The sequence below is a fragment of the Peromyscus maniculatus genome, chromosome 2 (assembly GCF_049852395.1).
Source record: "Peromyscus maniculatus bairdii isolate BWxNUB_F1_BW_parent chromosome 2, HU_Pman_BW_mat_3.1, whole genome shotgun sequence".
Taxonomy (NCBI): domain Eukaryota; kingdom Metazoa; phylum Chordata; class Mammalia; order Rodentia; family Cricetidae; genus Peromyscus; species Peromyscus maniculatus.
In genome coordinates this window covers 162,416,941-162,438,609 of record NC_134853.1, presented here as the reverse complement: position 1 = coordinate 162,438,609, position 21,669 = coordinate 162,416,941, and the positions used below count along the sequence as shown (strand labels likewise).

Genomic DNA, 21,669 nt, shown 5'->3' with positions numbered 1-21,669 from the left:
ACGTGTGCCTAGAGCTCATGGAGTTTAGAAGATGACATCACATACGGTGGAACTTAGTCAGTTGATTGTGAAAGGTGTTAGGGACTGAACCTGGGTACTCTGCATGAACAACAAGTGCTCTTAACCTCTGAGCTAGCTCTCCATCCAAGGACATGGAGTTAAGAAAAGCTTTGAAGATGTGTTGGAAAAAGTCTCCAGGAAAGTCAGGAGGGAATGGATGAGAATGATGATCAAAGGACATTACATTCATGCATGGAACTCTCAAGGGACTATCTGAATATACATTTTTATATATCATTTAATACACATATTCACATACACACACACACACACACACACACACACAAACACACACTATATACGAGAATTTTTTTAAAGCATTTGTGGGCCAGGGAGATGGCACAATACAAAATACTTGTTTATACTAATAACTTGTTTCAATCCCCATGACACATATGATGGGAAAAAAAACACCTAGTTGTCCTCTGACCTCCACACACATACCATGGCACCAAGTACCCACATATAAACAAGGGAATAAAGTCTCCTGAGTGGAGTTGAGAAACTAAAGGGGGAAGGGGAGGGACTGGAGAGATGGCTCAGCTGTTCAAGCATGTGTTGCTCTGGCAGAGGACTAGAGTTTGGCTCCCAACTTCCATGCAGGTCCCTCACAAAGGTCTGCAAGGCCAGCTCTAGTTCCAAGAAATGTCTTCTTCTGGGGCTCCAGGGCACCGACACTCACAGGCACACTCACACCATCACTCCTCCTGCCCTCCCCAAATAAAATTATAAATTTTAAGACACTAAAAGGTTAAAAAAGAATGAAAGAAAGAAAGAAACTAAAAGGTGTAACTTCATGTGATGGTGCACTCATCCAAGATGACGAGGCAGGATTATGATGCTAACAGAGTTGGATTGTATCAGAATGAGAAATCCAAAGTGTAAAGCAGCTGTTGCCTCCTGGACCTTGGAAAGCTGAGACAAGGATTGCTGGAGTTTGAGACCAGTCTGAGCTACATAGCATGTTCCAGGTCAGCAGGGGCTAAAAGGAGAGACTTGCTTCAAAAATACACACCCCACAAAAAAAATAAAATATAATATAACACAAAACTCAAACCAGGTCTGGTGAGGTGGCTCATCTGGTAAAGGAACTTACCATCAAGGCTGAGACTTGACTTTAACCAAAGAACCAGATAATTGAATAAGAGAACCGCATTTGTTCTGAGTTCCACAAGTACTGTAGCACATACTCCAAAGAAATGTGACTGAAAAATAAAATTTGGGGGGTTGGAGGTGGCTTAGGGGTTAAGAGCCATTGCTGTTCTTCTAGAGGACCCCAACCCATTCCTAGTATCCTCAGACTCCTCACAGTATAACTATAACTCCAGCTACAAGCCATACCCTTTTTCTGGCCTCTTTTAGAACCTGCATTCATGTCCCACAAATTTTATATATAATTAGGTAGAGTCTCACTTTATAGCAATGACTGGCCAGTAATTCAAAGAGCCATATGTAGGCATTTACCACCACACCCAGCATAAAAACAAAACAAAAAAAAAAACCTGAAAATTTTTAAGGGACTAGAGAAATGACTCAGTGGTTAAGAGCATTTTCTGCCTCTGCAGAGCACATGGGCATTGTTCCCAGTACCCACATGGTATACATGTAACTCCAGTTCCATGGGATCTGATCCCCTCTTCCAGCCTCCATAAGCACCAGGCATATTCAGGAAACACAGACACACACAGATGCACGCACGCACGCACGCATGCACGCAAGTAAGACACACATACTATAAAATAAGTCCTCACAAAAATTGTTAAAATACTTATTTTGTAGGGCCCCAAAAATATAACCCTATGGAACTGTGGCTTAAACCTCAATTCCTTTTCCTCATGTGTCAAACTCTTCAGTGTGCCTATGGGTCCCTCATAACCCTGAGCATCCTGGATTACATCTGCAACACACTAGAGATTACCACCATCTCTAGATGACAACCTTGGATGCATGGATCTGCCATAACTAGCCACACATTTGAGATGTGACAGTCTCAGAAAGCATGAGAGAGAATGTTAGAGTAACTCTACTTCATTTTATGGGGATGTTCACAGGACTTTTTAGATTTAAAACTGTAAACCATGCTAATCATCAAGATAGGAAGACACACATTTCAAAATTCCGAACATGACTTTATAATCTCCATGCTGGGGTAACATCCTTATATATCCAACCTGCCAGAATCTACTCCCATGACACCTGTCAACATGCCCAAGTCAAATTTTTCCCTCCTCTTGAAAAATTCCCTCCAGCATCATCTAACTTTTCCCTCCCACCCAGGAACATCAGTCTAAAACCATGTGTTGTGTGTACTCTAACCAGACACGTGTGCCTTGTTTTTCGTCTCCCAGCTTCCACAGGAAGGTTGATATTTACACACAACTAGTAATAACACCGACACTCACACAATGGGGTTTTGTTGTAGATCTATCGATCGTCACAATCTCAGCAGCGTTTAGTACCAAAGACAACCTTCCCTGACTCCCTAATGGCTTTCAGAATATCCATAAGCTCATCACAATGTTCTCTTGTGAGTTGCATGTGGAGAGTACCACTGTTGTCATAGCTCTCCTGAGGAACAGGGTACAGCTCCACTCCATCCTTAGCTTTTTCAACCTGGCAGTATGGTGTAGTAGGTCCCTCAGGGCATGCAAGGAGATTTGGTTCCCATAAAAGCTGAACTTGGTGAGCTGAAGACAGCTGCTCAGTGCAGGTAAGATGTCATGGAGATATTGATCCTCAATTTGACAGTCCTCTAAGTCCAGGGTCACCAGGGTGGCTCCAGCTTTTACTAATAGAACTTGGAGGGGTTCAGGACTTAGATCCGTCAATCTGACATTTTGCAAGTTCAGTTGTTGCAATTGACTGACACATGGGAACTCAGAAAGACTGTCCCATTCTGATGCTGAGAGTGTACAGTGAGTCACATCCAGGTCATCCAAGGGGGTCTTCAAGGACCTAATTAGGAAAACAGACAGTTCTTAGAAATGATGGCTAATATAGAAGATGACCAGTAATAACACAGAAGAGGACAGTGTGGGTCAAAATATTTCTAATTGTATGGCAGATCAGTGCCCATGATGCTGCATGACTGTCTACACACTAAAATCTGTACTGAGGCCTGGCACCATCCTTAACTACACATCCTCCCCTCACTATCAAGCAAGACCCAAATGCTGGCTAGACTAACAGGGCACATACAGCAAAGACCAAGGAGGACCAACCCAGGCAAGATCTGGGAACAATCCAATGTCACCACCCCTCAAGCACATCTTCTCCGTTCCTTTCTCTGTGCTTACCTGTGCACCCTTCCTTCAATTAACTTCAGTGCCACACTTTTCCCAACTACCCATCACCTACACAGGCTTAAAACCATCAAAACTGGGTATGGTAACTGGGCATAGTGGTGTCCATCTTTAATCCTAGCACTTGGGAGGCAGAGACGAGTGGATCTCCTCGAGTAGGAGGCCAGCCTGGTATACATTCCAAGACAGCCAGAGTTACATAGCTAGGTCCTGCCTTGGTAGGAAGCAGGGTAGCAAGCTGAGTATTGGGGTACACACCTATAATATTGATACCTGGAAGCTGAGGCTATACAACCAATGAGTTCAAGGTCAATCTAGGCAACATAGTAAGACGCAATCTTTTTTTAAAAAAAAAAAAAAAGAAGTAATCTTAGAAACAGACCATTCCTGATGGGTGGTGGTAGCACATGCCTTTAATCCTAGCACTTGGGAGGCAGAGTTCAAGGCCACCCTGGTTTACAGAACAAAGTCTACTATGGGATGTATTTCTATTCCCGTTAGTTAATAAATAAGCTGCTTTGACCTATGGCAAGGTAGCTGAGAGGCAGGCAGAAAATCCAAGCAGAGATACAGGAAAGAGAAAGGTGGGATGAGGGAGATGCAAGCCGGCCATGGAAGGAGCAACAACATTTCAGCAGACCAGTAACGGCACAGCCATGAGCAACGTGGCAAAACAGATTAACAGGACTAGGTTAAGTTATAAGAACTAGCTAACAGAAAGCCTGAGGCATAGACCATACAGTTTCTAATTAATAAGTCTCTGTATGTTTACTTGGGACTGAGTGGCTGTGGGACCAGGTGGGACACAGGAAAACTTCTGACTACACAAGTCCCAGGACAGCCAAGGATACAGAGAAACTCTTTCAGAAAACAAACAAACAAACAAAACCAGTCCATTCAGAGTGAGAGTGCTTAGCAGATGAAAGCACCTGTCACCAAGGCTGACAATCTGATTTGGATCCTTGGGATCCAACATGGTTGAAGGAGGAAACTGATGCAAGTTATCCTCTGACCTCCACAAGTATGCCATGGATCTCCCTCCCCACCCCACTGAAACACATAACACAAATAAATTAAAATAGAATGAAGGTGGCTCATGCCTTTAATCCCAGCCTCTCTGGAGGCAGGGACAAGCTGAAGTCCATGAGTTCAAGGCCAACCTGGTTTTCAGAGCAAGTTCAGAGACAGGTGGGGCTATACAGAGAAACACTGTTTTTCAAAAAAAAAAAAAAAAAGTGAGGTTAGAGATACTGCTCAGTAGTTAAGAACGTTTGTTGTTCTTATAAAGGATATGGATTCTGTTCCCAACATGGTGGCTCAAAATCCCCTGAAACAGTACCCAGGGAGCAAACTGATGCCCTCTTCTGATCTCCACAGGCACCTAACACATGGTATGCAAACATTGGCTCAGGCCCACAAACATATACATATGAAACTTCAGGAGATCTATAGGGCAAAATTTCCTTATTTCTTCAAAGAAGGCAAACTGCTAATTTCTGCTCAAAAAATTCAGATATTACCATCAATTCTAAATCTGTACTTTTCAGATGCAAAAGTTACTTGATTGTCATTACTTCACTATTTGACTTAATTGTATAATTATATAAATCTACTTATTAAGAAAAGGAAAATATTTAGGCCAGCTAACTTGCCTGGAATCAAGTCAGGCAATATGAACTTACTTCAGCTTGGCTCCAAGGGAAATGTCTGGTAAGCACTATTTTAAGTTTTCATCCATTTCTATAGTTTAACTTAAAGTAAAAAGCATCTTTTCAGTTAAGAAAAAGAAAAACCCCAGCCTTTCCTTAATGGGAAATAGTAGGCAGCCTGCTGTGTCCATATACATGGGGGCTGAATAGAGCACAGATTGGGAACTAATGCAGGTGTGACATGCTTTCATCAATGCCCTCCTGTGTCTTCAGCTTTCTTGAACACACCAGCTAAGGAAGAAACTAGAATCCACTCACTAGATCTCATTGCTTCATAACTGGCTAAACAACATGGGTGCCTTTCCAGACCATCAACCCCAGCTTAACCTTGATCCTTTGCACCACTGGTTATGTGAGAGCTCTCTCCAGGCCAGAGCAGACAGGAAACAATGCCTTGACATTTCTTTTCTTTCTTTCTTTTTTTTTTTTTTAAGATTTATTTATTTATTATGTATACAGTGTTCTGTCTGCACGTATCTCTGCAGGCCAGAAGAGGGCACCAGATCTCATTACAGATGGTTGTGAGCCACCATGTCATTGCTGGGAATTGAACTCAGGATCTTTGGAAGAGCAAGCAGTGCTCTTAACCTCTGAGCCACCTCTCCAGCCTGCCTTGACATTTCTAATGCCTCAGCACTGTCAATCCACTAGTGGGCACAGGGAGCAGGTGCCCACTAATATAAAGGTACAGGACTTTGTTCTGCTCTACAGAGCATCTGTCTTTACCCAAGTAGCTGGTGCAGGTGGCCCTCAAGGAAGGGAACAGTTTCCAGATGCATCTTCTGGAGACACTCCAGCTTGAGGAACTGCGAGGTGAACTGGATAATGATATAGCTCTTCTCCTCTGGGGAAATAAAGTTATCTCCTTGGGTGTTGGTGAGAGAGAGCTTGTGCAGGTTCCTCATGCAGCCCAGGTAAGAAGCCAAGTTAATCAAGAAAACTGGATTGCAGAAAGCATCATGCAGGCCCAGTGTTTCTACATACTCCAGGTTCACCTTTTCTGAGAGCTTCTTGTGTTTAAAACGGGATGCTGACCAATCTGAAGCTCATTACAGTACAGCTGTAACAAGCCTTTCCTCTTATCACTCCACTCAAGGAGGTACCCTTAGATCTGGGTAAGGGGGCCTTCCATGAAAAAGGAGTCCACCACCACCTTCAAGGGCTTCTTCACTCCCGCCTTCGAATGGCCTGCCAGTGCTTGAGTCTCACTTGAGGTCTGTGGTAACCAGTTATCCATGGACCAAAGCCACATATCCAAGTAGTTCTGACACACAGACCGTAGATCCAGCACTTCCAGTTTGTCCTGCCTGTGGGGAAAACAGAAAAGAGCCTCAGCAGCTGAGCCAGGACACAATATCTTGCCCGTGTTTTATTCCAGTCCTGAAGTTGGCCTTCCATTCTGTCAGACAGACAGACACAGAAATGTGTTGCTATAGCCCTGGCTTGCCTAGAACTCACTATTTGGACCAGGCTGGTCTGGAACTCACAGAAATCAGCCTGCCTCTGCCTCCTGAGTGCTGAAATTAAAGGTCTAGGCCACCATGTGCTACTCAGTAACAGTGTTTTTAATTACCATGCAGTCCTTCTAATGTTAATTTATGCCATTTGCTTTGACCTATCAGACGATGGTGTTCAAACGGCACAACTTGTCAATTTTTCTCAAACTCACTGAAGAAGGAGCTGTTCTGCTTTTGGGGTGAGGAGTGATTTAAGGGAGGCCACATGTCAAAGCTCAGTTCCATTCTGTTCTCATGTCTCTGCCTTCTTTTTGTTTCTCAGAAACAGTAAACTGAAGCATGGAGAAGGGATAAAGGAAGAAAGAGATGCATTTCTTGAGCTTTCAGTGTACACCAAGCCCTAAACCTGCATCAGTACATTGGTTCCTAGAAGGGCCCCATCATCTAGGTGTGGCTCAATATCCTCATCTGATGTTGAGTTACTGAGGCTCTTACTTCAGGTCCCCTGCCCATCACCATCAGGCCTCAGCTGGGGAACTCAGCAGGAATCCTTTATTTAGAGCCACAATTGACCACAGGCACCTTGTTATTAGTCATCCTTGGATACTGTGTCATCTCAAAACTAGCTCCAGGGGGCTGGAGAGATGGTTCTGTGGATAGGAGCACTTGCTGCTCTTGGTGGGGTCCAAGGTTCAGTTCCCAGAATCCACATGGCAGGTCATAACTGTTTATAACTTTAGTTCCAAGGGATCTGATCCCCTCTTCTGTCCACTGTGGGCACTGCATAAACATGGTGCACATGCAGGCAAACCGATTATACATGTAAAATGAAATAAATAAATCTTTAAAAAAAAAACAACCCAACTTGCTCTGGGGCTAGATTTGCAGCTCATTTGATGTGTGAATGCCTAGGTTCAGTCCTCTGCACTGCATAATCTCGGTGTGGTGGCACATGCCTGTAATCCCAGCACTTGGGAGGTAGAGGTCAAAGGATGTCAGAAGTTCAAGGTCATCTTTGGCTACATGAGTTCTACTTGAGATCTTGTCAGTAGTAATAAAGTAATGGCTTGTTTTTCTTGATAGGAAGTAGAAAAACACTTTATGTAGAAAGATTTTTTTTGTTGATATGATAGAATCCCAAAAGGATACAATATTTTAATAAGATAGATCTCTTAATAAAGTGTCCATGCTTATGTAATGTTAGTATTTGATTCAAAGGGAATCTGGTTAATTTTACCAGCCATAACTAGTGTAGGCCAAGAAAGGTTGCAACCTGGTAGGACCAGAGGCATGGTTTGCAGAGGTCTAGAGGCTCTAGCTAGCTGGGAGTCTACAACACGAGTGGGAAGGTTTTGTGTGTGCCCTAGTGTAAATTACCTGAATTCACATGGATTAATTTACATCAAGCCCTACCAGCATGGAACCAGGATATAAAGATAGAGCCCTGTGCCTGTGAGAATTCCTCATAGCGACCCTGTCCCAAATAAGCTGCCTTCAGTGGGGTAGCATGCCTGACAACAGACACCATCACCAAAGAATTAGCACCAACACTGCCACAAATCCATGGAACTAGTGAGCTGTCCCTCACAGTGGGTAACTTGCATTTCTCTTCCCTTTCAAAACACCCCTTTACCTCCTTAGATACACCCATGTTAGCCAAGTATGCACATCTCAGGCTGCAATCCTCTGTGTTTCCCAAACAAACTACTCTGGAGAGTAGATCTTCAATTGTACATGTGTGTATGAACTCAAAGGACGGCCATGGATAGCCAAGAGAGAAGTTGACAATGGGAGAGAATTACTGAAACCACAACATTCCAAGTCAGGTGTGGTGGGTCACTTTCCTAATCCAAACACTGTGGTGATCTTGGTGGGGGCTAAGGCAGGAGTAGTCCTGAAAGACCCTAATCCTTCATTCTTACACCCCTCAAACCCCAGGAGAGAGAGGAACTAAAGAGCTAGTTCCAAGGGCAAACTGACTCATCCATTACTCACCCACCCCTGCCACAATGTAACAATGTAAAGAGATTTCTGTTAAGAGATGGGCTCAACTGTGACTGGGATAATTGCAAGTGTTCCAGGAAAGACCACTGTAACCTTTGTGTAACCTTCATTCCCACCCTCATACCCACCTTGAGGTTTTGGGAAGAATGTGCAAGCAGACATGATTGTACCCACCCTGCTATCAGGCCATGATCTTGTGAAATTATCCTCTAGACATAAATCAGTTGAAAGGAAATTGTATGGAAATTGTAATCTTATGGCCTTTGTGGGTTTTTTCCTTTAAAAGTACCCATGTGGCTGCAGTAGGCACGACTCTTGCTCTCAGGACAAGAGGAGCCACTGTACAGTGGCATCAATAAACCTCTTGCTGTTTGCATCAACAGCACCGGAGTCTAGGTTCTTGGGACACCCAACCGAGAAGGTAGTACCCTGGGTCTGATGTCTATCAGTACCCTGAGTTCAAGTCCAGTATGGTCCACACATACCAAGACTTCTTACTGCTAGTGGTGCAGCTTTTAATCCTAGTTCTTGGGAGACAGAGGCAAGCAGATCTCTAGGATTCGGATGCCAGCCTGATCTACATACTGAGTTCCAGGACAGCCTAGGCTATGTAGAGAGACTCTGTCTCAAAACAAACAAACAAACAAACAAACACAAAAAAACCCAAATAACCAAAACACAAATAATTCTTTGTCACACATTTATTTAAACAATGAAAATTCCCCTAAATCCAATATACACACAGAGCAGTGTAATAATGCTTTAAGGGTTCATAATGGTAGAGCATTTGCCTAACATGCACAAAGTCCTACATTTAATCCTGCAGTAGTATTACTGATAGCCACCCACCCCCAGTGCAATAGAACCAGTCACTTAAATCAAGAGGCCTGTAACCTCTATAGACCCAACAGAGGTCATATGATGAATACGGTCTGTTTGCAGTGGTTAGCTTTGACATGGGCACCTTAAGACTAACAAAGATGTTTCTTCTACTGTGTGTAGAAGATTTTTACTTTACTGATTTTTTTGTTTGGTTGGTTTTTCAAGACAGGGTTTCTCTTTGTAGCCCTGGCTGTCCTGGAACTCACTCTGTAGACCAGGCTGACCACAACTCAAAGGTAACTTTAATCCCTGCTTCTGTCCTACCAGTGTTGAGATTGAAGACTTGTCTAAATTAAGGCATTTTAAATACTTGTTTTTATTATGTGTTTGAGTGTTTTGACTGAGTGTGTCTCTGTGCATGATGTTCATGTACTGCCCAATGTGGTGATATTTTATTTGTATTGAAATGTTATTTTAATTTTATGTTAATAAATAAAGTTGCCCTGGGGTCAGAGCTATTAGAGCCATAGTAAGAGCATGGTGGTTAGAAGAGCTAGGTAGATTTCTGTGTGTTCAGGGATACAGCCAGTATTGGAGACATACGCCTTTAAGACCTGGAGGGCGGTACTTACAGGCAGTGATGAGGCAGTCATGTGGTTGGGTTTACAACCAATGAGAAGGCAGAACAGAAAGATTATTTAAACAGGGACACAGGAAGTACCTCCCTCTCTCGGGGAAGCTAGGAGCAAGGCAGGAGGTAAGATTTTATCTCTGAGCTCTGACCTCTCGGCTTTTCTCTTTTACCTTGGCTCTGTGTTTCTTATTTTAATAATACGATTGGTTACATCTACATCTGGCGCCCAACGTGACAAGAATCCATTAAAAACTGCTTGGGGCCGGCTCCCTAGCCGGAGCAGCCGGCTCCCTAGCCCCAGCCCAGGTCTGCTTGGGCTCAGGCTGGACTGTGAGCTGCTTGCTTAAAGCCAGTGCTACAAACAGCTCAGGCCTGCCCTGCTAAACAGGGCCCCTGGCTGTAAAGCCAAGCCTTGACTCGGCTCAGAGGGAACAAGTGGCTGGCTTTAAGCTTTAGCCGGCTACCCCTTCGCTTTCACTTTCACTTTCACTTTCACTTTCGCTTTTGCTTTCTCTCTTGCTTTCTCTCTGTCTCTCTGTTTCTCTCTCTCTCTCTCTCTCTCTCTCTCTCTCTCTCTCTCTCTCTCTCTCTCTGGATTTACACCTAGGACTCTAGGTGGCTGTTTTGAAATTCGCTCGGATTTCTACTGTTCTACGCAGATTTGGTAAGTCATAAAGGAAACTATTTAAAAGACAAATTTTTTCCACATTTAAAAAAATGGGTTTCCTGTGTACATTGGAAGAAAATTGGGTTTTGTTTGAAATTTTAGGCAGTCTGACAATGGAACAACTATATGAAAAGATTAGTATTATGGGAATTATGCAGTTAATCACCATGCTTATTCTCATTTTACTATTTAAAAAGATAGTCGATTTAAGTGCCAGGATAACAGCTTTAGAAAAACCTGTTAATTTTAACAGTGAAGTTGGTTCAAGTTTGGATCATAAGGTTACAGAAAGAAAGCCTGTTTTCACACAGTCATCCTTAATTTATCCTGTAACCGTACAGCAGATGCCTGATCAAATGGCTACACAAAATATCTGGGCTCCAATTGAACTGATGGATTTTAAAAGGTTTAAGGAGGCAATAGTATCTTATGGCATGCATTCCCCATATGTAAAGCAAATGTTAAACTCTTGGTCAACATATAATAGGATTATACCACAGGACTGGCGGGACCTTGCACAAGCTGTTCTGGAACCCAGCCAGAGAATTCAATTTCTGACTTGGTTTAAGGAGGAAGCTAGAAACGTAGAAACACAATGGAGGGATAAAGGAATACAAGTTTGTCAGGATCAGCTTATTGGAGAAGGCCAATATGCTTCAATACAAACACAATGTTTATATGATGTTCAAACCGTAATTTTATGTCGAATGGCAGCCTTGAATGCATGGGACAGAGTTGATGAACCAGGAAAAAAACATGAGTCATTCACAAAGGTTATGCAAGGCCCTAAAGAATCTTTCACAGATTTTTTAGAAAGACTGGCTTCAGCAGTAAACAGAATGGTCTCAGGATCAGAAGCTAGTAAGGCAATAATTGAAGCTTTGGCATTTGAGAATGCGAATGCAGCATGCAAAAGAATAATCAGGCCGTTAAGGGCAAGATCTGCACCTTTGGAAGATTGGATTAGAGAAACAATGTTGAGGTTGATGAGCATGATACGTGGGTAGGAGAAGTAATTTCAAAAGGTTTGAGGAGTGTTAGATGTTTTGGGTGTGGAAAGCAAGGACATTTTAAAAGGGACTGTAAACAGGTCAATCCTAGAAGCAATGTTTCTTCAAGGAACAATGGCAACAGAATGCCCCTTCCTTCTGGAGTATGCAGAAGGTGTGGTAAGGGAAAACACTGGACCAATGAATGTAGATCAACAAAGGACAGACAGGGTAATCCTTTGCCTCAGTTTTCGGGAAACTCCCGGAGGGGCCTCATGCAGGCCCCCATAGCAAAACCAGTTCAAACCTTTCCTGCAGCTGTAGAGGAAATCCCTGCTCTGAGCGATTAAATAACCAAATGACTATTGGAATAAATCAGGCTGGTCAGGATGATGAAAAAGAGAGAATAGAAAATTCAGGAGAAAACATAAACAAAATTTTTTGGCAAACTTCTATTAATGAACAGAGACCAAAATTAACGATAAAAATAAATGGTGTTTTGTTGTCTGGTCTGGTAGACACAGGTGCGGACATTACCATAATTGCACCAGAATTTTGGCATCCAGCTTGGCCTCTTCAGGAGGTAAACGTTCAACTGTTAGGAATTGGGACATTATCTGGAGTGAAACAGAGTGCAAGATGGCTGGAATGTATAGGTCCAGAAGGACAGAGAGGAAAATTAAAACCATATGTCGCTAACATAGCTATGAACCTGTGGGGTCGAGACTTGTTGCAACAATGGAATACTCAGATTAAAATCCCTCCAATCTCAGAAACAAATCATAAACTAGCACATGTTTCTGAGAGAAATATTAGAAGGCATTATTTTGAGTGGTCACCAGCCATCCATATTATACAGGAACAGGGCACAACAACTGATAATCTTCCAAAAATACCAACAGCTCTACCTTTAAAATGGTTAACAGACAAGCCTGTATGGGTTCAGCAATGGCCTTTAACAACAGAGAAACTCCAGGCTTTAGAAGAGCTGGTAGAAGAACAGCTAAATGCTCAGCATATTGAACAGTCAACCAGCCCTTGGAATTCTCCTGTATTTGTTATTAAAAAGAAATCTGGTAAATGGAGAATGGTAACAGACCTTAGAGCAATTAACAAAGTAATTCAGCCGATGGGCTCTCTACAATCTGGAATTCCTTTGCCTACTCTGTTACCAAAAGGATGGCCTCTCATAGTTATTGATTTAAAAGACTGTTTCTTTTCAATACCCTTACAAGAAAAAGACAAAGAAAGATTTGCTTTTACAGTGCCTACTTATAATAATTCTCAACCGGTTAAAAGATTTCAATGGAGGGTCCTCCCACAGGGAATGTTAAATAGCCCAACTCTGTGCCAATATTTTGTACAACAGCCATTGGAAGTGATACGTAAAAAATTTCCTAAATCTATAATTTATCATTATATGGATGATATTTTACTAGCTGACTCAAATGCAGATACTTTAGAAAGAATGTTTGAAGAAGTAAAGAAAATTTTGCCTTGCTGGGGATTACAAATTGCTCCTGAAAAAATACAAAGAGGAGATTCTATTAATTATTTAGGATATAAAATAGAGCTACAAAAAATTAGACCCCAAAAGGTGCAAATTAGGAGAGATAGACTACAGACTCTTAATGACTTTCAAAGATTATTTGGAGATATTTCTCATCTACGAACTATTGTTGGGGTAAAAAATGATGAACTGACTAATTTGTTCAAAACCTTAGAAGGTGACAAGGACTTAAATAGTCCAAGAGAATTATCACCTGAAGCTGAGAAAGAATTGGCCTTGGTAGAAAAGAAAGTACATGAAGGGCACGTGGATCGTATTGATCCAAAGCTGGATTGCATTTTGGTTATTTTACCTTCTAGGCATTCCCCTACTGGAATATTAATGCAGAGGGAAGATATTATATTGGAATGGATATTTTTACCAAATAAACCAAATAAAAAATTAAAAACTTATGGGGAAAAAATCTCAGACTTGATTTGGAAAGGAAAATTGAGACTTCGTCAATTAGCAGGAATAGACCCAGCAGAAATTGTCGTACCTTTAACTAAGGAGGACATTGAAAAATTATGGACAGAAAGTGAACCTTGGCAAAGAGCTTGCAGTAATTTTTTGGGAGAAATTAACAGCAAATATCCCAAAAGCAACAGAATTGATTTTATAAAGAGAGCTGATTGGATCTTGCCTCGAATTGTACGGCAAAAACCCATATCTGGAGTTCGTACATTTTATACAGATGCCAACAAACAAGGAAAGGCAGGTTACAAATCAGAAAATTTAAGTAAAGTGGTACAAAGTCCTTATAATTCAGTGCAAAAATCAGAATTGTATGCTATTCTGTTGGTATTAATGGATTTTTCAGAACCTCTCAACATAGTAACTGACTCTCAGTATGCTGAAAGAGTGGTATTACATATTGAGACTGCAGAATTTATCCCTGATGCTTCAGAATTAACTTCACTATTTATTCAATTACAAGATACAATCAGGAAAAGGAGTCATCCTTTATATATAACTCACATCCGATCTCATACTGGTCTGCCAGGCCCTCTAGCACAAGGCAATGATGAGATTGATAAATTATTGGTAGGAAATGTGCTGGAGGCCTCAGAATTTCATAAAAAACATCATGTCAACAGTAAAGGTTTAAAAAAAGATTTTTCCATAACCTGGCAACAAGCCAAAGAAATAGTAAAGAAATGTCCTACTTGTTCCTTCTATAATCAAACGCCATTACCAGCAGGATGTAACCCAAAGGGTACTCAGAGAAATGAAATCTGGCAGATGGATGTGTTTCACTTTGCAGAATTTGGAAAACTGAAATATGTACACCACACTATCGATACTTATTCAGGATTTCAATGGGCAACTGCTTTGAGTTCTGAAAAAGCTGATTCTGTAATCACTCATTTGCTAGAAGTTATGGCCATCATGGGTATACCTGCACAAATCAAAACTGACAATGCTCCATCATATGTCTCTGTTAAAATGAAACAGTTTTTTGCTTATTACAATATAAAGCATATTACAGGTATACCACATAATCCTACAGGTCAAGCAGTTATAGAAAGGTCAAACAGAACTCTAAAGGATTTGCTAAATAAACAGAAAGGAGTAACAAAAACCCCCAGAAATAGACTGCATAATGCTCTATTAACTTTGAATTTTCTCAATGCCAATGAGAAAGGAACAACAGCTGCAGAGAGACATTGGGTAATAGAAAAAACTACAGAATTAAATCAGCCTATATACTTTAAGGATGTGCTGACCTCAGAATGGAAGCCAGGGTATATATTACGTTGGGGACGAGGTTTTGCTTTTGTTTCTATAGGAGAAGATAAGCTGTGGGTACCATCAAAATTGATAAAGGTTCGATTTGAACAAGAGAAACCTCTTAATTAGAGGAGGTGATAGTTCATCAATCAGCATGAACATCCAATTTAAACTAACTTGTACCTGTAACACATGTCTTTTCATTTAATCAGATAATAACTTGCCAAAAAGGAACATCCCCAAAATTAGTCTTGGGGGAAGGTTTTTGTTTTTGTCTTTTAGGAGAATGAAGGTTAAGGAATCTGAAGGACACAAGACAAATGAGACAACTGAAGAAAAGGGACAAATCATCTATCCCAGGAAACAGAGTATATTGGAGTATATGGCATATGGGTATATATTATCTAAAAAATTTTATGTCTTCTTAAATGTTTGTTTCTGCTTTTCTCTAAAGATTTAACACTATTGGTTTTCTAATAGTCCCAGTTCAATTAAAATTTAAAGCTGACTTTGGAGTTGGAGAATGGCTCTCTCCTTCTTTAAACTCAAGCATGTTGTTAAAATGAAAATACAAACTCCCTGTATCATGACAGAATAAAAGAGCCATTTTCTGCTATGGGACAGGACAAAAGCCAAATTAATTAAGGGACTATTCTATTACTAATCTCAACTCTTTGATTCTATTCTGATTCTTTAAACTTTTCTTAAAGTATAAATTTTATATCAAAATTTACAAGATTAATATATATATACATTTTAAACTTTGTTAAGATATGAATGGTCATATAGAGTACTAACTAATTCTAGAAAAAAGGCTTCAGTTAGCTGCATATATATGTCTTTGTGTTCGAGTCTCTTATCAGTTTTCTGCAGGAAATCACGGCCAGGCCTAACATCAACTGAAGTCTCCGGAAAGAAGATGGGGCCCCACAACAACAACAACAACAACAATTCCACATGGACAATAATAATATCACTAAGATGACAAACATCATCTACAGATCAGCTTTGAACTACAAGGTGCTCAGAACAATTTTGAGATGACTAGCTGAGATGATCCAGTCTCAAAGACTACTTGAATAAGGACTTGAGATAAACCCTGAACTTTGGCTTTATACACAGACTGGATAATAATGAAGGATATAGTTACCTTTCCTAGAATTTGACAATTAAACTAAATTTTTCTTTCAGGATAAAGATAACTTCACCCATACCCAGCAGGAAGCAATTTTAAGAATATGACACCCACATTGCCAAAGAAGTGGTGTGGGGCGGGTGGTTTTTTGGTTCTTTTAATGGGTTTTGGGTCTGGGATAATTTTCATTGTTTAGGGGGGTTGGTTACAAGTTGTTGTCAAGGGTTAGGAAAAAGGCTAAGCAAAGGAGATTAGATTTAAGGTTCTTGTTTAAAAAAAAAAAAAAAGAAAGAAAGAAAGAAAGAAAAGAAAAAGACAATTACTAGTTTTAAATACTTTACATTATTACCAACTATTAGGATATAAAGAAATGAAAGTTAGTAGTTAGACATTACAATAGAAATTGTAGTCATATTAGATATGTTTTAAAAATTGAGCAGATATATTTTAGACAGGTCATCTTCAAACCCTTCAGAGATCTACAGAATATGGCATTTAAAATGTTTTAATAACTTAGAAATTTTTCTTTTTTGAGACATGTCGGCTCCTGGCAGTACCAATTTACTTCAGAGAAAATATGGGCATTGAAGAAACTGCATATGGAGTTAATTTTCATTGTGGCAAAAGTTAGCCACTGGACAACAAATTATCCTCGTATCAACAGGACAAAATGGACAGACAGAACACGAAACAAAGGACTACCGATTCCTGCCAAAACAAGTGTGGTTATGGCTTTATCAGACGGCATCTTCTGAGGCCAGGACAATATGGCACCATCCCTGAAGTGGCCTTCACAATCTGGAAAAGGTACAGTGCCCTTTTCTTTGAAGGCAGCTGAACAGGCAGTGGGCCGATGGCTTCTGTTGTGCAATGGAACAGCAACTGAAAGCTCACGCCTCTCAATAGTAGACTGGCATTTAATAGAGGTATGTGGAGAAGGGCATGCTTAGATGAAGCCATATATACATAGCCAAGAAGAATGGACAGCTGAATTCAAAAACCATCAACAATTTCCAGAATTTAAAATCCTGAATCATGACATGACACTAGTGGAATTCAGGTGTTTCTGGTACATGGACTGCTCTCACCCAGTGTGAGGTTGAACTGTTGACCTTGTGTACAACCTACTTCACAAATGAGTCTGTCAGATACGATAAGCCTATAGGCTGAAGATGATGCCCCAACACTGTGGAGAAACCTCAGGTGACTGTCCAGGCAGCTGGCTGTTTCTGTCAACTCACAAAATTTTTGGAAGTTGCTTTTGTGCACTTCCTGTTTTTATTTTTGTTAGCTAATATTATTTCCTTCTTGGGTCTCTGAGGGAGTTGAAGATTAGTTAGTTATAGTTGAAGATTAATTAGGATAGAAAGTGAATTAGATACATTTTGGACTTACTAAAATAGGATAGATAAGGGAATTATTTTCTCTGATTTGTCAAATACAAATGGACTAGACATCGTTTAGGTATTTGTTACTTGTATATATTGTATATAGTTATTGTACTTTTGTATATAGTTTTTCTTTTGTTAGTTATAACCTTTTGCCTTTTTTCTTTTTATTAAAATAGAAAAGGGGAAATGTGGTGATATTTTATTTGTATTGAAATGTTATTTTAATTTTATGTTAATAAATAAAGTTGCCCTGGGGTCAGAGCTATTAGAGCCATAGTAAGAGCATGGTGGTTAGAAGAGCTAGGTAGATTTCTGTGTGTTCAGGGATACAGCCAGTATTGGAGACATACGCCTTTAAGACCTGGAGGGCGGTACTTACAGGCAGTGATGAGGCAGTCATGTGGTTGGGTTTACAACCAATGAGAAGGCAGAACAGAAAGATTATTTAAACAGGGACACAGGAAGTACCTCCCTCTCTCGGGGAAGCTAGGAGCAAGGCAGGAGGTAAGATTTTATCTCTGAGCTCTGACCTCTCGGCTTTTCTCTTTTACCTTGGCTCTGTGTTTCTTATTTTAATAATACGATTGGTTACATCTACAGCCCAAAGATGCCAGAAGGGGGTTTTGCATCCATTGGAACTGCAGTTACAGATAGCAGAGGTATGTAGGTGTTGGGAATCGAACATAGATCCTCTACGAACAATGTTCTTCCAAGGCTTGGAACATTTTGGTTAGTCGGGGTAGCATTCTGTTGATCTTTGGTAGATTTCTGATGACAACATTACATCACTTGATAACACTTATTTTCAAGAATGAGAAGCTAGACATGAAGGGAGATAATGACTTTGAAAGTATGGAACAGGAAGCTGTTTAAATGCTATGTCCAGTATGGGGGTGGGTGGAGCCATGGTCTTGAAAGTTCAGCATGGACAGAAACCAAGTCACTGGGAGGCTTACAACTTGGAACTCTGAACTTTGTTTTTTAGATAGAAGCGGTTTCACTTTATAGCCTACATGAAACTCACTATGTAGTTCAGGCTAGTCTCAAACTCAGGGAAATCCTCCTGCCTCAGCCTCATGAACTGGTATTACAGACAAGCAGCACCAGCTAAGGTGCAAATTTTTAAATTTATAGAAAACTTGCTGGGAGATGGTGGCCCAGGCCTTTAATCCCAGCACTGGGGAGGCTGAGGCAGGCAGATCTCTGTGAGTTCGAGGACAGCCTAGTCTACAGAATGAGTTCCAGAATAGTCTCCAAAGCTACAGAGAAACCCTGTCTCTAAGAAAAAAAATTACAGAAAACTGCCAAGGTGTGACGATGGTCTTTAATCTCAGCCCCTGGGAGGCAGAAGCAGAAGGATCTCTAAGTTGGAGGCCAGGCCAGGGCTGCCAAGGAGAGTCCCTTTCTAAAAAATAAAATAAAAATTTACAGCAGACCTGAAGCAGACATTTCCAATGTCTTCTTTTTTGTGCTTAGAATGCAATACTGCACTAGCAAGCTTCACACCACCACTTTTATTAAAATTAAAAAATAATTGTTTTGGCAGGTGAGGTGGCTCAGCAGGTAAAGGCACTTGCCACCAAGCCTGAGGACCTGGGTTCAATCACCAAGACCCACGTGGTGTGGAGAATTCTCATAGTTCTCTGACATCCATACCTGTGCCTCAGCATGCACACACTCACAAACACATACACACACACACACACACACACACACACACACACACACACTAAATAAATGTAATAATTAAGAAAAATTTTACGATTTATTTATTTATTGTGTATAGTGTTCTGTGTTCATGTATGCCTGTAGGCCAGAAGAGGGCACCAGAACCTCTGGAAGAACAGCCACTACTCTTTTTTTTTTTTTTTTTTTCTTTCCTTTTTAACTGGTAGTGTCTTTTTGTTTGTTTGTTTGTTTATTACCATTCAGTTCTACATATTAGCCACGGGTTCCCCTATTCTCCCCCCTCCCACACTCTCCCCTTACCCCCAGCCTACCCCCCATTCCCACCTCCTCCAGGGCAAATCCTCCCCCGAGGACTGCAATCAACCTGGTAGACTCAGTCCAGGCAGGTCCAGTCCCTTCCTCCCAGACTGAGCCAAGTGTCCCTGCATAAGCTCCAGGTTTCAAACAGCCAACTCATGCAACAAGCACAGGACTCGGTCCCACTGCCTAGTTGCCTCCCAAACTAATCAAGCCATTCAACTGTCTCACCTATTCAGAGGGCCTGATCCAGCTGGGGGCCCTTCAGCCTTTGGTTCATAGTTCATGTGTTTCCATTCATTTGGCTATTTTTTTTTTCAATAATTGAGTAGAACCGAAATTTATTATAAGCCATAGTCGTCCTAGGAACCTCCATATTATATATATAGCCTCTATGGTTCTATGGGCTGTGGTCTGATTTTTCTTTATTTTATATCTAGAATCCACTTATGAGTGAGTACATACCATGACTGTCTTTCTGGGTTTGGGTTACCTCACTCAGGATGATTTTTTCTAGTTCCATCCATTTGCCTGCAAATTTCATGCTTTCATTGTTTTTCTCTGCTGAGTAATACTCCATTGTGTATATGTACCACATTTTTTCCATCCATTCTTCAGGTGACGGTCATCTAGGTTGTTTCCAGGTTCTGGCTATTACAAATAGTGCTGCTATGAACATAGCTGAGCATGTATCTTTATGGTATGAATCAGCATTCCTTGGGTATATGCCCAAGAGTGGGATGGCTGGGTCTTGAGGTAGTTCGATTCCTAATTTTCTGAGAAACCGCCATACTGATTTCCACAGTGGTTGTACAAGTTTACATTCCCACCAACAGTGGAGGAGTGTTCCCTTTGCTCCACATCCTCTCCAACATTGGCTGTCATTTGTGTTTTTGATCGTAGCCATTCTGACAGGTGTAAGGTGGTATCTCAGAGTCGTTTTGATTTGCATTTCTCTGATGATTAAGGATGTTGAGCATTTCTTTAAATGTCTTTCAGCCATTTGTAGTTCTTGTTTTGTGAATTCTCTGTTTAGCTCTTTAGCCCATTTTTTAATTGGACTAATTAAGAGGGCACCAGATCTCATTATAGATGGTTGTGAGCCACCATGTGGTTGCTGGGAATTGCACTCAGGACCTCTGGAAGAACACCCACTACTCTTAACTGCTGAGCCATCTCTCCAGCTCCCAACCATAAACACACACACTTTAAGCTACATGCTTTACTTGTTGATTTACTACTACGACTACGACTACGACTACGACTACGACTACTACTACTACTACTACTACTACTACTACTACTACTACTACTAAAACAGGGTCTCACTGTTGAGTTCAAGGCCAGCCTGGACTACATTAGAGTAAGTTCCAGGACAGCCAGGGCTATGAAGAAAAACTGTCTTGAAAACCAAAAATGGGAAAATTACTTAAAAAACAAAACAAAACATCCAATCCTGCCAGGTGGTGGAGGTTCACACCTTTAGTCCCAGCACTTGGGAGCAGAGGCAGGTGAATCTCTGAGCCTGGACTATAAAGTGAGTTCCAGGACAGCCATGGGTACACAGAGAGTAGAAATATACATAGAGTATTCAAAATTAACTTTAAATTGTATCAATAAACTGAAATCTATAGCAATGTAAAATATTTTACAGAAGTTGTTGCTCTTTATTTGTTTTTCTCCAGCACCTAATATAATTTTATGATTAGGTAAAACAAATAGAATCATGCCACATACAAAAATAAGGTATATTTAAGAATTCTAGGGTCTCTTTACACTACTCTATTTAAGCCACCCATGTTTATGAAGATGTATGTATCTACATTTTCAAATTTGCTTTTTGTCTTCTTCCTGTCTAGACAAACACTTGTTTCTGGGTGCCTCTCTCCCACTTTTCTCCATCACGTTTTTCCCTTTAACAAGGTGCCGGCCCGACTTGTATTTGTTTGTAGCGATCTTCCTTGTTCCTTCCATGGCCACAGAGCAGTCTGCTGTGTGATGTGCTTGTTATATCCACTCTCTTATCCTGGACTTGGCTTCTTCCCAGGCCTTGGCTGTCACAGAGAACTTCGGTAAATGACCTTGTCTCCAGACTTTTGGTATTGTTTGCAGTGGATCTTTAGGATGGGCTCCTGGAAGTGATGTGAAGGTCAAAAGGCAAACATGGCTGTTTTTGCTATAAGCATTGCCAAGTTCTTTTTTTTAACGTTTTATAAAATCTTTATTGACAAAT

General features: G+C 40.9%; 1 pseudogene; it reads right to left on the bottom strand.

Moving 5' to 3' along the window:
• Window positions 1-1,844: 1,844 nt before the first annotated feature.
• On the bottom strand, window positions 1,845-21,410 carry LOC102918446 (preferentially expressed antigen in melanoma-like protein 1; annotated as a pseudogene).
• Window positions 21,411-21,669: the final 259 nt, after the last annotated feature.